This window comes from Ambystoma mexicanum, chromosome 1p (assembly GCF_040938575.1).
Source record: "Ambystoma mexicanum isolate Mex_15411 chromosome 1p, UKY_AmexF1_1, whole genome shotgun sequence".
Taxonomy (NCBI): domain Eukaryota; kingdom Metazoa; phylum Chordata; class Amphibia; order Caudata; family Ambystomatidae; genus Ambystoma; species Ambystoma mexicanum.
This window is the reverse complement of record NC_090921.1, coordinates 999,613,008-999,625,566: the sequence shown is the minus strand read 5'-3', so window position 1 is coordinate 999,625,566 and position 12,559 is coordinate 999,613,008. Positions and strand designations below refer to the sequence as shown.

General features: G+C 48.5%; 1 protein-coding gene across 1 annotated transcript in view; it reads right to left on the bottom strand.

Annotated features, from left to right (window-relative positions):
• The window catches only part of HYDIN (HYDIN axonemal central pair apparatus protein), a 3,273,799-nt gene that overhangs the window by 366,940 nt on the left and 2,894,300 nt on the right, over positions 1-12,559 (bottom strand). The window lies entirely within an intron of this gene.

Sequence of the window (12,559 nt, the reverse complement as noted above, 5' to 3'; positions counted from 1 at the left end):
CAACCACCACTAGGATAGTGCTGAACCCTTGAAAGGGAGGCAGATCTGTGATGAAATTGAGGGAGAGTGTGTGCCAAGGTGCCAGTGGAATTTCCAGGGGTTGAAGAAGGCCCGCAGGCCTTTGTTTCTGGGTTTTATTCTGTGCACAAATGCCACATGACAGGATAAACTGCATAATGTCCTTTCACCAAGTCGGCCATCAATACTTTTTCACCTTGGCTAGGGTCTTGGCAATTCCTGGATGTCCTATCAGGGGGTCGTGATAACCAGAAATGACTTGTTCTTGTAGTACCTTATTCAGTAGATATAAATGCACTCTGAAATATGGGAGTTGGTTGTTTGTTGTGTAATGCTCAGCTTAAGTGGCCCAGTCTCGTAGAGCCTCTGTGTTCATTAGGAGCCAAATTTCCTTTTGGAGTTCGTCCAGAGATAACGTTGTTGTAAGTCCTAGTAGTTTGACACCAGGAAAAATGCCCACCGGTCTGGGGTTGAATATGCGTTCTCATCAATACCCGGGATAGGGCGTCAGCTTTTCCGTTCTGAACTCCAGGTCGGTACGGGATTATGTAATCATATTCTGCGAAGAATAAAGCCCATCAGAGTTGATGGGATGATTGAGCCTTTGCCGTCTTGAGGTATTGTAGGTTGCAATGGTCGATGATTACTGTGATGGTATATCTGACGCCTAGGAGGTAATGCTGCCAAGCCTTAAAGGCTGCCCTGATCGCTAGGAGTTCCTTGTCTGTTATTGCATAGTTAAGTTCAGGTGTAGTAGATTTTCACGACCAAAGGGCCACAGGATGTAACTGGTTTCGGGATCCCTTTGGGAAAGAACAGTCCCCATTGCCATGCTGGAGGCATCTGTTTCCACTACATATGGGAGATCTGGGCAGGGGTGTCTTAGCACCGGGGCTGAGGTAAATCTTTTCCCGAGTTCCTGGAAGGCCTTTTCCACCTCTTCTGTCCATTGGAACAGTTTGTTGTTTTTTCATAATAAAGAAGTGATTGGTTGCACAATATGGGAGAAACCCGGGATGAATCGGCTATAAGAGTTTGCAAAGCTGAGCATACTTTGGACACATTTGACTGATGACGGTGATGGCCAGCTAAGGATGGCATCTACTTTGTGCATATCCATCCAGACGCCTCTAGGAGTGAGGACAAAACCAAGGAACTCTACTTTGGTGACATGGAAGGAGCATTTTTCAAGTTTGGCGTATAACTGGTGCTGTCAGAGTTTTGCAAGGACGGAGCGAACGTCCCTGACATGGTCCTGTTTAGAAGAGGAGTACACCAAGATGTTGTCGATGTAAACTAGGGCACATACGTCGATCAATTCCCATAGTACATCGTTCATGAAGTACTGGAACGCGGCAGGAGCGTTGCAAAGCCCAAAGGGCATCACCTGATATTCGTACGGCCCATACTTAGTACGAAAGGTGGTCTTCCATTTGTCGCCTTTCTTTACATGCACGAAATGGTATGCTACCCTGAGGTCCAATTTGGTGCAAATTTGGGCACCCTTGACTTGGTCCAGCAGTTCTGGGATAAGGGGTAGAGGATAACGTTTTTTAACTGTTACCTAGTTTAGTGCACGGTAGTCGATGCACGTTCTCAAGTCCCCCTCCTTGTTGGGTACGAAGAATAGGGGCGAGGCTGCCAGGGATTTGGACGGGCGGATAAAACCGTTTGCCAGGTATTGGTCCAGATATGATTTCAAGTGGAGATTTTCAGGTTCGGTAAGTGTATAAATTCTACTACACAGGATTTGTGCACCAGGTACGTGGTCGATCTGACAGTCATATGGCATGTGAGGGGGGTAATGTATTAGCCTGTTCTTTTTGGAAAACGTCTTGTAAATCGTGGTATTCGCTTGGTAGTGTACATGCTACACCTAGTACTAACGCCTCTTTATCTTGGACAGGTGTCTCTGGGTCAGGCGATGGCATTTCCACTTGGTAGCACGCATGAGCACACTCATTGGAGAAGGCTAATTTTTTGGCTCGCCAGTCTGAGGGGCCTTGATAAGGTCAAAGGCAATGGCTTCCCGATGTCCGTCTTGGCACAGAAGAGTTAATTCTGCTGTGCGTTGAGTTACAGGACCAGAAGCGATCTCCGTACCGTCGAGAGTAGTGACCTTCTCAGTTGTTGTTTTCTGACAGAGGGGAAGCCCCATCCTTGTTGCCAGGCCTTGGTATATGTAGTTACCAACGGCTCCGCTGTCTATGTATGCCTCCACAGCATGCATCCGAGACGGTTGTTGGCGAATGATCAAAATCACAGGCAGGGCAAGGTGCGAGGTCTGTGGCTCTTTTCCTTTGCTCGACAAACTGACCTCTATGCTTGCCGGGCCTAGAAGGTCTCAGATTCTTGTTCTCCTCCTCCTTTCTCTGTAGCTCCAACTGTTCTCCTAGGGGGTTTTACGGGACATTCTGAGGAAGTGACCTGATTTCCCGCAGTAGAGGCATAATTGCTTTTGTCTCCTTTTGTCTCTTTTCAGCCTTGGTTAATGGGCTCCGTACCACCCCAATTTGCATGGGTTCGGAAGTGTTTTCTGATGAACACGGAATGTTCTCCTTTGAGCGTACATACACAGTCCGATTCTCCGTTCTGGCTCGATCTGTCCTTCGATCTTGCAGCCTGTGGTCTAGCTGCACCACTAGGTTGATGAAAACTGCACAGTCTTTTGGCAGGTTTACCACCTGAGCTAGAACGCCTTTCAATTCCCCCCGTAATCCTCGCCCAGGTGGATGTTTTTAATTGGGGCTTTGCGTTCTGTTAAGCCCGCCTGGTATCCACCGGGGCGCCACACGATACTGGATGGAGGTCTAAGCGCTATCCCGGACCCCTATCTGCTTGGTTATGTGCCAGACCTTGGGTATCGCCTATAACATGAGAATGGAGGGTTAAGATACTGGTTCTTGATGGGTGGACTCCCACCTCCCTCTAGTCCAAATCCCCTCCCTTTGGGTTGTTGCTCACCTTAGGTTTTTGTGCATTGAACTCTCCGTCCTGCGTCTCTGTGCAGGGGCGCGTGGTTGGTGCGGGTATTCCGTAGACCTAGTTGCTTCACTGGTCCGTGTGCCCTTATGTCTGGTCCAGACCGGCTGTGACTCTGACTCTGCTTGCTGTCTTCCAGGTGAGTTAATATGTCTTTTCTGTCTTTATTCTGTCTCTTTCTTTCCCTCCATTTTCTCTGTCTTCTTTGCGTCTTGCTCCACTACCCTGTTCCCTAACAATGTCTCTTTTTTTTCACAGGGATGGCTGCGATCTCGGAGTTGCCACGCCGATGGCGAAGACCACGGTGAGTTATTGATCCGCGGAGCGCTGCGCTGTTTATTGGTGTTAATTGCTAACCCGTGTTCCCTTCCCTTCTTTGTACATGTGTCTCTGGGTCAGACGATGGCATTTCCACTTGGTAGCACGCATGAGCACACTCATTGGAGAAGGCTAATTTTTTGGCTCGCCAGTCTGAGGGGCCTTGATAAGGTCAAAGGCAATGGCTTCCCGATGTCCGTCTTGGCACAGAAGGGTTAATTCTGCTGTGCGTTGAGTTACAGGACCAGAAGCGATCTCCGTACCGTCGAGAGTAGTGACCTTCTCAGTTGTTGTTTTCTGACAGAGGGGAAGCCCCATCCTTGTTGCCAGGCCTTGGTATATGTAGTTACCAACGGCTCCGCTGTCTATGTATGCCTCCACAGCATGCATCCGAGACGGTTGTTGGCGAATGATCAAAATCACAGGCAGGGCAAGGTGCGAGGTCTGTGGCTCTTTTCCTTTGCTCGACAAACTGACCTCTACGCTTGCCGGGCCTAGAAGGTCTCAGATTCTTGTTCTCCTCCTCCTTTCTCTGTAGCTCCAACTGTTCTCCTAAGGGGTTTTACGGGACATTCTGAGGAAGTGACCTGATTTCCCGCAGTAGAGGCATAATTGCTTTTGTCTCCTTTTGTCTCTTTTCAGCCTTGGTTAATGGGCTCCGTACCACCCCAATTTGCATGGGTTCGGAAGTGTTTTCTGATGAACACGGAATGTTCTCCTTTGAGCGTACATACACAGTCCGATTCTTCGTTCTGGCTCGATCTGTCCTTCGATCTTGCAGCCTGTGGTCTAGCTGCACCACTAGGTTGATGAAAACTGCACAGTCTTTTGGCGGGTTTACCACCTGAGCTAGAACGTCTTTCAATTCCCCCCGTAATCCTCGATGGAATAACGTTGTTCGTTTCTCCTCAGGCCACCCAGTTTCAACGACAAGTCTGTTAAAAGTGGCGATATATGTTAACGCGTCTTCGCTGCCTTGGCGGAGGGACAGAAGTCTGTTATCCAGAGCTTGGGCTTGGGTATGTCGGGTGAACAGCTTCTCCATCTGCTGTTGAAACCCCCTGAAATCCCGCAGTAGTAGGTCATCCTAGCTTACTAACGGTATGGACCAATCTGCGGCACTGCCACTCAGATATGACAGAACGAAGGCAGCGCGCGACTGATCATTAGGAAAGGCTCCGGGTCTACAAAGAAAATGGAGGCAGCACTGGTTCATGAATACTGCAATTTTCTTGGGTCCCCCGTAAAACGTTCCGGTGGGGCCAAAGGAACTGCCCCAGGGAGGACCACCTGCACTGGATTGACGGATGTGGCTGGGACCGACAGAATATTTCCTGGCAACAGAGCCTGCCCAGCCTGTGTTTGGAGCAATTGTCTGGTTAATTCATCGGTGCGGTCCTTGGTGGCAATCAACTCCTTCCTAAGGGCGTTGGTTTCTTGCCGGGCGGAGTGTACCTTGGCCCGTAATTCTCCCAGTAACTGGGCTAGTTGGTCAGTCTCGGATGTTTCCATGACGCCCAGGTGGATGTTTTTAATTGGGGCTTTGCGTTCTGTTAAGCCCGCCTGGTATCCACCGGGGCGCCACACGATACTGGATGGAGGTCTAAGCGCTATCCCGGACCCCTATCTGCTTGGTTATGTGCCAGACCTTGGGTATCGCCTATAACAGGAGAATGGAGGGTTAAGATACTGGTTCTTGATGGGTGGACTCCCTCCTCCCTCTAGTCCAAATCCCCTCCCTTTGGGTTGTTGCTCACCTTAGGTTTTTGTGCATTGAACTCTCCGTCCTGCGTCTCTGTGCAGGGGCGCGTGGTTGGTGCGGGTATTCCGTGGACCTAGTTGCTTCACTGGTCCGTGTGCCCTTATGTCTGGTCCAGACCGGCTGTGACTCTGACTCTGCTTGCTGTCTTCCAGGTGAGTTAATATGTCTTTTCCGTCTTTATTCTGTCTCTTTCTTTCCCTCCATTTTCTCTGTCTTCTCTGCGTCTTGCTCCACTACCCTGTTCCCTAACAATGTCTCTTTTTTTTTTCACAGGGATGGCTGCGATCTCGGAGTTGCCACGCCGATGGCGAAGACCACGGTGAGTTATTGATACGCAGAGCGCTGCGCTGTTTATTGGTGTTAATTGCTAACCTGTGTTCTCTTCCCTTCTTTGTACAGGTTGCGGTGATGTTCCGGAGTGATGAGCGATCGAAGCGCTGCTTGCCCAGGTAAGTGCTTTGTTAATGCTGACCTTGTTCCTTCTCCCTTGCAGGTTGCGGTGAAACCCGGAGATGGGCGAGGTAAATGAAGCACAGGGTGCTGCCAGGACTCGCTGCTTGCCCAGGTAAGAATTGTTATTAATGCTGTCCTTCTTTCTTTACCTTTGCAGATTGCGGGGAACTCCGCAGATGGGCGAGGTACGCGAAGCGCAGGATGGATTCAAGACCGGTTACTCCACAGGTAAGTGTTCTTGCTTGCTAATGCTGTTCTTGTTCTTCCAGGTTATTAATGGAATCCAGACTAGGGCTTCAGGATCGGGCCACCGGAGAAGCAGATGAGGAGGAGATGGACACGGTGAGAGTTACGCTGCAGGTGTGCAGAATAACGCGAAGCCTGTTCTGCTGTTTGGGTGTGGTTTAAATAGCTCAGGTAAAGTAGTTCCAGGCCAAGTAGTTTTAGGCCCAGCCACACCCAAAACAATAGACCGCATGGCTTGGTTCTAAAGAACTGAGCTTTGTAATAGGCCTCCATGTTGGATTAAGGTCCAAAACTGGTATTGCTTTATTCCTGATAATGAGCCTGGTACCAAAGGCACCAGGACTGACTCCATGTATGTTTCTGATGGAGTTTTAAGGGACTTGGGGCCAGTGCGAAGACCTTTAGCCCCACTGCTGCCAGGGGGCTGCTATACCTGAGGGGGTCAGGGGCATGGATCGTGACAGCCTGGGACGCAGTCTCAAAAAGTTTAGCATCAAAGCCCTGAAGGCCTCCCATTTTTCAGGGGAATCGTGCTTGGAAGGGAAGGATACGACCGTTCTGTCAGACGAGGAGGAAGAGGAAGAAGAAGATCTATGTCTTCGCTTCTTCGATTTTTTGGACGAACAAGAGGAGGATTTCCTCGAGCGACTCTTGGACCTCGACCCATGTCGAGACTTTCCGCTCGACCCTCCCGAATCTCTTTTGTCTTTTTGCAGACTTATAAGATTCCTCCCCCATCGTCTCCTTACCTTTCCATTCCTTAAAAGCCTTATTGGACGTAGCCTGACAGGAACCACATTCGTCGACCCAATGGTCAGGGCCCAAACACCAAAGGCAATTACAATGGGGGTCAGTAATCAACATCTTTTTTCCACACTTTAGACATTCTTTAAAACCTGTTTTCGGTGTGGATTGAGTCGATGAAGAGGACATTTCGCTGAAAAAACTGATGCGCCGCTTTGTGACACAAAGCAGTGCTCGGAAAACAGAACTGAGCCAACGGGCGCGGCTCGTGCCCTTTATACTGTGGATGACGTCGACGCTCGATGGCGGCCCTCGAGGGACTACGACTCTGCGGCTACGAGCATAGCACCCTCTGGTGAAAAAATATTTCTGAATCAGCAAAGCACCAAAGCTGGGATACAAGATATCTAAGATGAGGAATTCGTGGGAGGACACAATCCATTCGAAGTATCTGTTTAAGCCTTCAAAAGTGCTTTGAACAACTTTCAGTTTGTTCGATTCTCTAAACACTTGTTTTGGCATTCAAAAGTACTTTTAACCATTTTTTAGTTCATGAGATCTTCAAGAGTGCGTGTTTCAGGCTCCCGGATCGCCCTGGTAGGCATGTGTCCCTGTTTTTACTCACTGGCTCCACGCGGCAGCTCCCTTCGGCTTCCTGTTGCTCTACTCTCCCATTGCAGAGGCAGTAGAGAGCACCACTAGCTCTGGCAGCTCTAGTGGTAACTGGATTGCTTCGGCGCCCCACAGCTCCAGCTGCATACACCCGGCAAAGAGGGCGTGAAGGGCTTCAAGACCCTCTTGCGGCCAGCCTCTGCTACGATGTTCCTTTCTTCTGCTTGGCACAGCGTTTGGCTCTCGTGTTTCCTGCTCCTCTTTCTCCAGCCAGCTTCATTCCAGCCCACGTCTCTGTTCCCCTTCTTGCTTTTTACCCTCCTTGGAATTGTAAAATGACCACATGAGTGGGTCATTAAATTAAATTGCCTAACCACAGTTATGCTGACCTTGTTCCTTCTCCCTTGCAGGTTGCGGTGAAACCCGGAGATGGGCGAGGTAAATGAAGCACAGGGTGCTGCCAGGACTCGCTGCTTGCCCAGGTAAGAATTGTTATTAATGCTGTCCTTCTTTCTTTACCTTTGCAGATTGCGGGGAACTCCGCAGATGGGCGAGGTACGCGAAGCGCAGGATGGATTCAAGACCGGTTACTCCACAGGTAAGTGTTCTTGCTTGCTAATGCTGTTCTTGTTCTTCCAGGTTATTAATGGAATCCAGACTAGGGCTTCAGGATCGGGCCACCGGAGAAGCAGATGAGGAGGAGATGGACACGGTGAGAGTTACGCTGCAGGTGTGCAGAATAACGCGAAGCCTGTTCTGCTGTTTGGGTGTGGTTTAAATAGCTCAGGTAAAGTAGTTCCAGGCCAAGTAGTTTTAGGCCCAGCCACACCCAAAACAATAGACCGCATGGCTTGGTTCTAAAGAACTGAGCTTTGTAATAGGCCTCCATGTTGGATTAAGGTCCAAAACTGGTATTGCTTTATTCCTGATAATGAGCCTGGTACCAAAGGCACCAGGACTGACTCCATGTATGTTTCTGATGGAGTTTTAAGGGACTTGGGGCCAGTGCGAAGACCTTTAGCCCCACTGCTGCCAGGGGGCTGCTATACCTGAGGGGGTCAGGGGCATGGATCGTGACAGCCTGGGACGCAGTCTCAAAAAGTTTAGCATCAAAGCCCTGAAGGCCTCCCATTTTTCAGGGGAATCGTGCTTGGAAGGGAAGGATACGACCGTTCTGTCAGACGAGGAGGAAGAGGAAGAAGAAGATCTATGTCTTCGCTTCTTCGATTTTTTGGACGAACAAGAGGAGGATTTCCTCGAGCGACTCTTGGACCTCGACCCATGTCGAGACTTTCCGCTCGACCCTCCCGAATCTCTTTTGTCTTTTTGCAGACTTATAAGATTCCTCCCCCATCGTCTCCTTACCTTTCCATTCCTTAAAAGCCTTATTGGACGTAGCCTGACAGGAACCACATTCGTCGACCCAATGGTCAGGGCCCAAACACCAAAGGCAATTACAATGGGGGTCAGTAATCAACATCTTTTTTCCACACTTTAGACATTCTTTAAAACCTGTTTTCGGTGTGGATTGAGTCGATGAAGAGGACATTTCGCTGAAAAAACTGATGCGCCGCTTTGTGACACAAAGCAGTGCTCGGAAAACAGAACTGAGCCAACGGGCGCGGCTCGTGCCCTTTATACTGTGGATGACGTCGACGCTCGATGGCGGCCCTCGAGGGACTACGACTCTGCGGCTACGAGCATAGCACCCTCTGGTGAAAAAATATTTCTGAATCAGCAAAGCACCAAAGCTGGGATACAAGATATCTAAGATGAGGAATTCGTGGGAGGACACAATCCATTCGAAGTATCTGTTTAAGCCTTCAAAAGTGCTTTGAACAACTTTCAGTTTGTTCGATTCTCTAAACACTTGTTTTGGCATTCAAAAGTACTTTTAACCATTTTTTAGTTCATGAGATCTTCAAGAGTGCGTGTTTCAGGCTCCCGGATCGCCCTGGTAGGCATGTGTCCCTGTTTTTACTCACTGGCTCCACGCGGCAGCTCCCTTCGGCTTCCTGTTGCTCTACTCTCCCATTGCAGAGGCAGTAGAGAGCACCACTAGCTCTGGCAGCTCTAGTGGTAACTGGATTGCTTCGGCGCCCCACAGCTCCAGCTGCATACACCCGGCAAAGAGGGCGTGAAGGGCTTCAAGACCCTCTTGCGGCCAGCCTCTGCTACGATGTTCCTTTCTTCTGCTTGGCACAGCGTTTGGCTCTCGTGTTTCCTGCTCCTCTTTCTCCAGCCAGCTTCATTCCAGCCCACGTCTCTGTTCCCCTTCTTGCTTTTTACCCTCCTTGGAATTGTAAAATGACCACATGAGTGGGTCATTAAATTAAATTGCCTAACCATAGTGAAACTCCTTAGCTGGACATGCCTGGCTGGCTGTTCCATCGGTACAACTCCCTATCCCTCTTCTTTGTCTCAGTACCAGAGTGGTGTTTAGGGATGAAGGAAGTGTGTATAACTCAGTGTTTATTCTTCCTTGTCGTGGTACTTGACTGATTTGTGTCTATATTAACAATATAAGGTTGACCTGTGTTTATCTCACCCAAATGAGGATGTGTCCTCCTGGTTGGTCTCTTCCTCGTCCCAATGTTGAGGTGGTGTTTTTGGGGGACATTTCAGAGGGAAGAAAAAGTAAAAGGTTGGCAGCAGTCTACAAAGACTTGGGGGATAGAAGATTCATTCTGAAAAGGGAATGGGGATACCATGTTTCACCTGGGGACGTGCTCGCCTCACTACCCGAGTTCCCTCCACCCAGGTGATCCTCCCTCGCATATCCACCCCCAGGGTCGGGATCCACAAGCGAAAGCCTTTTCTTGCCCACCTGAGAGGAGGATCCAGGGGCAGAATTAATAAGGACACCCTCGGTTCCTCACAAATATACCAACTGAGGCCACACACCTTAATGTCATTGATTTAAAAAATGCCTTCTGTTCCATTCCACTGCACCCAGATTCTCAATATCTCACTGCGCTTACCTATCACAGGCAAATATTCCAAGTCACTAGACTTCCTCAGGGGTATTGCGAGTCCCCTAGAATCTTTAACACAGTATTACATTCAGTATGTAGATTACTTCTTAGTGTGCAGCACAACAGAAGAATTATGTAGAGCAGATTCAATTATACTGTTGCAAGTGCTTGCAGGCAAAGGATACAAAGTAGGTAAGGAAAAAAAGGCACAAATTATATCATCTCTAGGGAAAAGAGTAACACCAGAAAGACCAGTCGCAGTACAGAACACACCACAGCACCTAACAGTGAAAGAAATGAAACAGTTCTTGTGGTTATGTAACTAGCGTAGAGCATGCATTTTTGACTATTCCACTTACACAATTCCTTTACCGCAGGGACTCAAGAAGGCGCAAAAAAGGAAAGGGTCACTTACATGCACAGGAGAAAATATCATATGTTTCTAGCTACTCAAAAATGCCATATGCAATGCACCAGTATTGGCAACCCCGGATAACACAAAGGAATTTAATTTGTTCTCACATTCCAATGGACACCATCCACGGAACACAAACCCGTAGCATAATACAGTGGCATATTAGATTCAGTGATGCAGGGATAGTTGCCAGGTGAAGAATTACTGGCTGCTGCAGCCTTTGCCATTGAAAAATCCACAATGATCACTATGGGGTGTTCAGTAACGCTATATGAAGAGCAAGCAGCGTTCCCAATTCTTGAAAGATCTAAATACACTTTGACCACACAAAGGGCCTCTGCATATGAAGTGACTTTGTCCAGCCCGTCGATTCACATTGCGCGATGCCGCCCAGTGAACCCCGCCACGTTTATCGCAATACCAGTTTAGGAAGGGGAGGAAGTGCATGACGGTGTTACTTATGAAGGCCCTGAAGACGATTTAATAAGAGCAAGGGATGATGCACTTGAGAAGGGAGAGGTCCTCTTCGTTGATGGGTCATCGACGATTGTTCAAGAAGACTGGCCAGAGACACAGGTGCAGTAGTGGTGCGCCTTGTAGGTGGGGAATATGAGATTCTAGTTCAGAAAAGGTTACTAACACACTATTCAGCCCAGGCAGCGGAACTGATGGCATTCATTGAAGCATTAGAAGCATCCCTAGGATGCTTGGTGACTATTTATTCTGATGCTGCGTTACATAACCACTAATGGACAATCAAGGTTGTCCCGGTGTAAAAGAAGTGGATTTTGGAGGTCTGATGGTTCGCCTGTACAGCATACGGTCTCATTAGAGACTGATTTATGTTCTGTCCCACCCAACACTAGTAGCAGTGGTTAAATCAGCCACTCACACTCAGAATACAGACCCCATTTCTCTTGGCGATGATGCAGCAGATAAGGCTGCCAAAGAAGTGGTGTATCACAGGGACCCAGATGTCAAGCATATCCTCAGGTGAACAATTCCAAAGATGGCAGTACTGATACCTAAATAATTGAATGAAAAGCTCAGGCACCAGAGGGAGAAAAAGACCTTTGGTCAATCAGGGTTTGCCCACAGATGTCGACTGATTTGATCCGGAGGCAAAACATTACAGGTAATGTAGTAATGCCACAGGAGTTGCTAATCATTGCTTTTGAGCAACTACACTACCCGGGTATGTTTCCAAACAGCACATTGCTGCATATATACAGGAGGACTGGTTTGTCCACAACTTGAAAGAATTCTCCAACACGTATGTGGCAAATTGCGCAATGTGCCATCTTTACGAGACTGGCCAGACGCTCAGGATGTTGCGCCGCACACTGCCCTGTCCCACTGTACAGTTATGGGAGCTTCAAACCGACTACGTGGATATGATTAACAGGTGCAGTAATTATAGTTATCTTATTATATTAGTATGTCTGTTCTCCAGTTGGGTTGAGGCTGGTCACTGCGCACAACCCGATGCAAAATCAGCCGGCACATTTTTGGTACGCAAGGTATTTCCTCTTTGGGAGGTGTGCGAGTTCCTAAAACCTGATAATGGAACTCACTTTTTTAATGTCCTGTTTAAAGAAATAGTGTTCTTATTAGGGATAAAGCACACTGTGCTTGATCTATATTCCTCAGGCCAACAGGATTGTGGAGAGGATGAAGGACTTCTGAAGAAAAGATTGTCTGAGATATAATATGATAAGTCATGTAACGCACCTGAACACAAGTGTTTCTAGGTACAAGACAATGGAGGGAGGGAAGAAAGAGGGAGGACAAGACAAAAGATCTTACTAGGCCCTGTGTCATTCAGATCGTACAAGGGTGAGAACGCGAAGTGCAAGGGGAAAGGGAGGGTGGAGTGCAAGGGAGAGGGGAGGGGAAAACAGGGCAGCAATGCTCTGAGTAAGTGCATCCAGGGCAGAGCAGCTCTAGGTAGTGCAAGGAGAATAACAGACTGTAGGGTTACAGTTACAGCCCCTAAGTACATGGTAGGCCCAGAGGCAGTGTAAGGGTGACTGA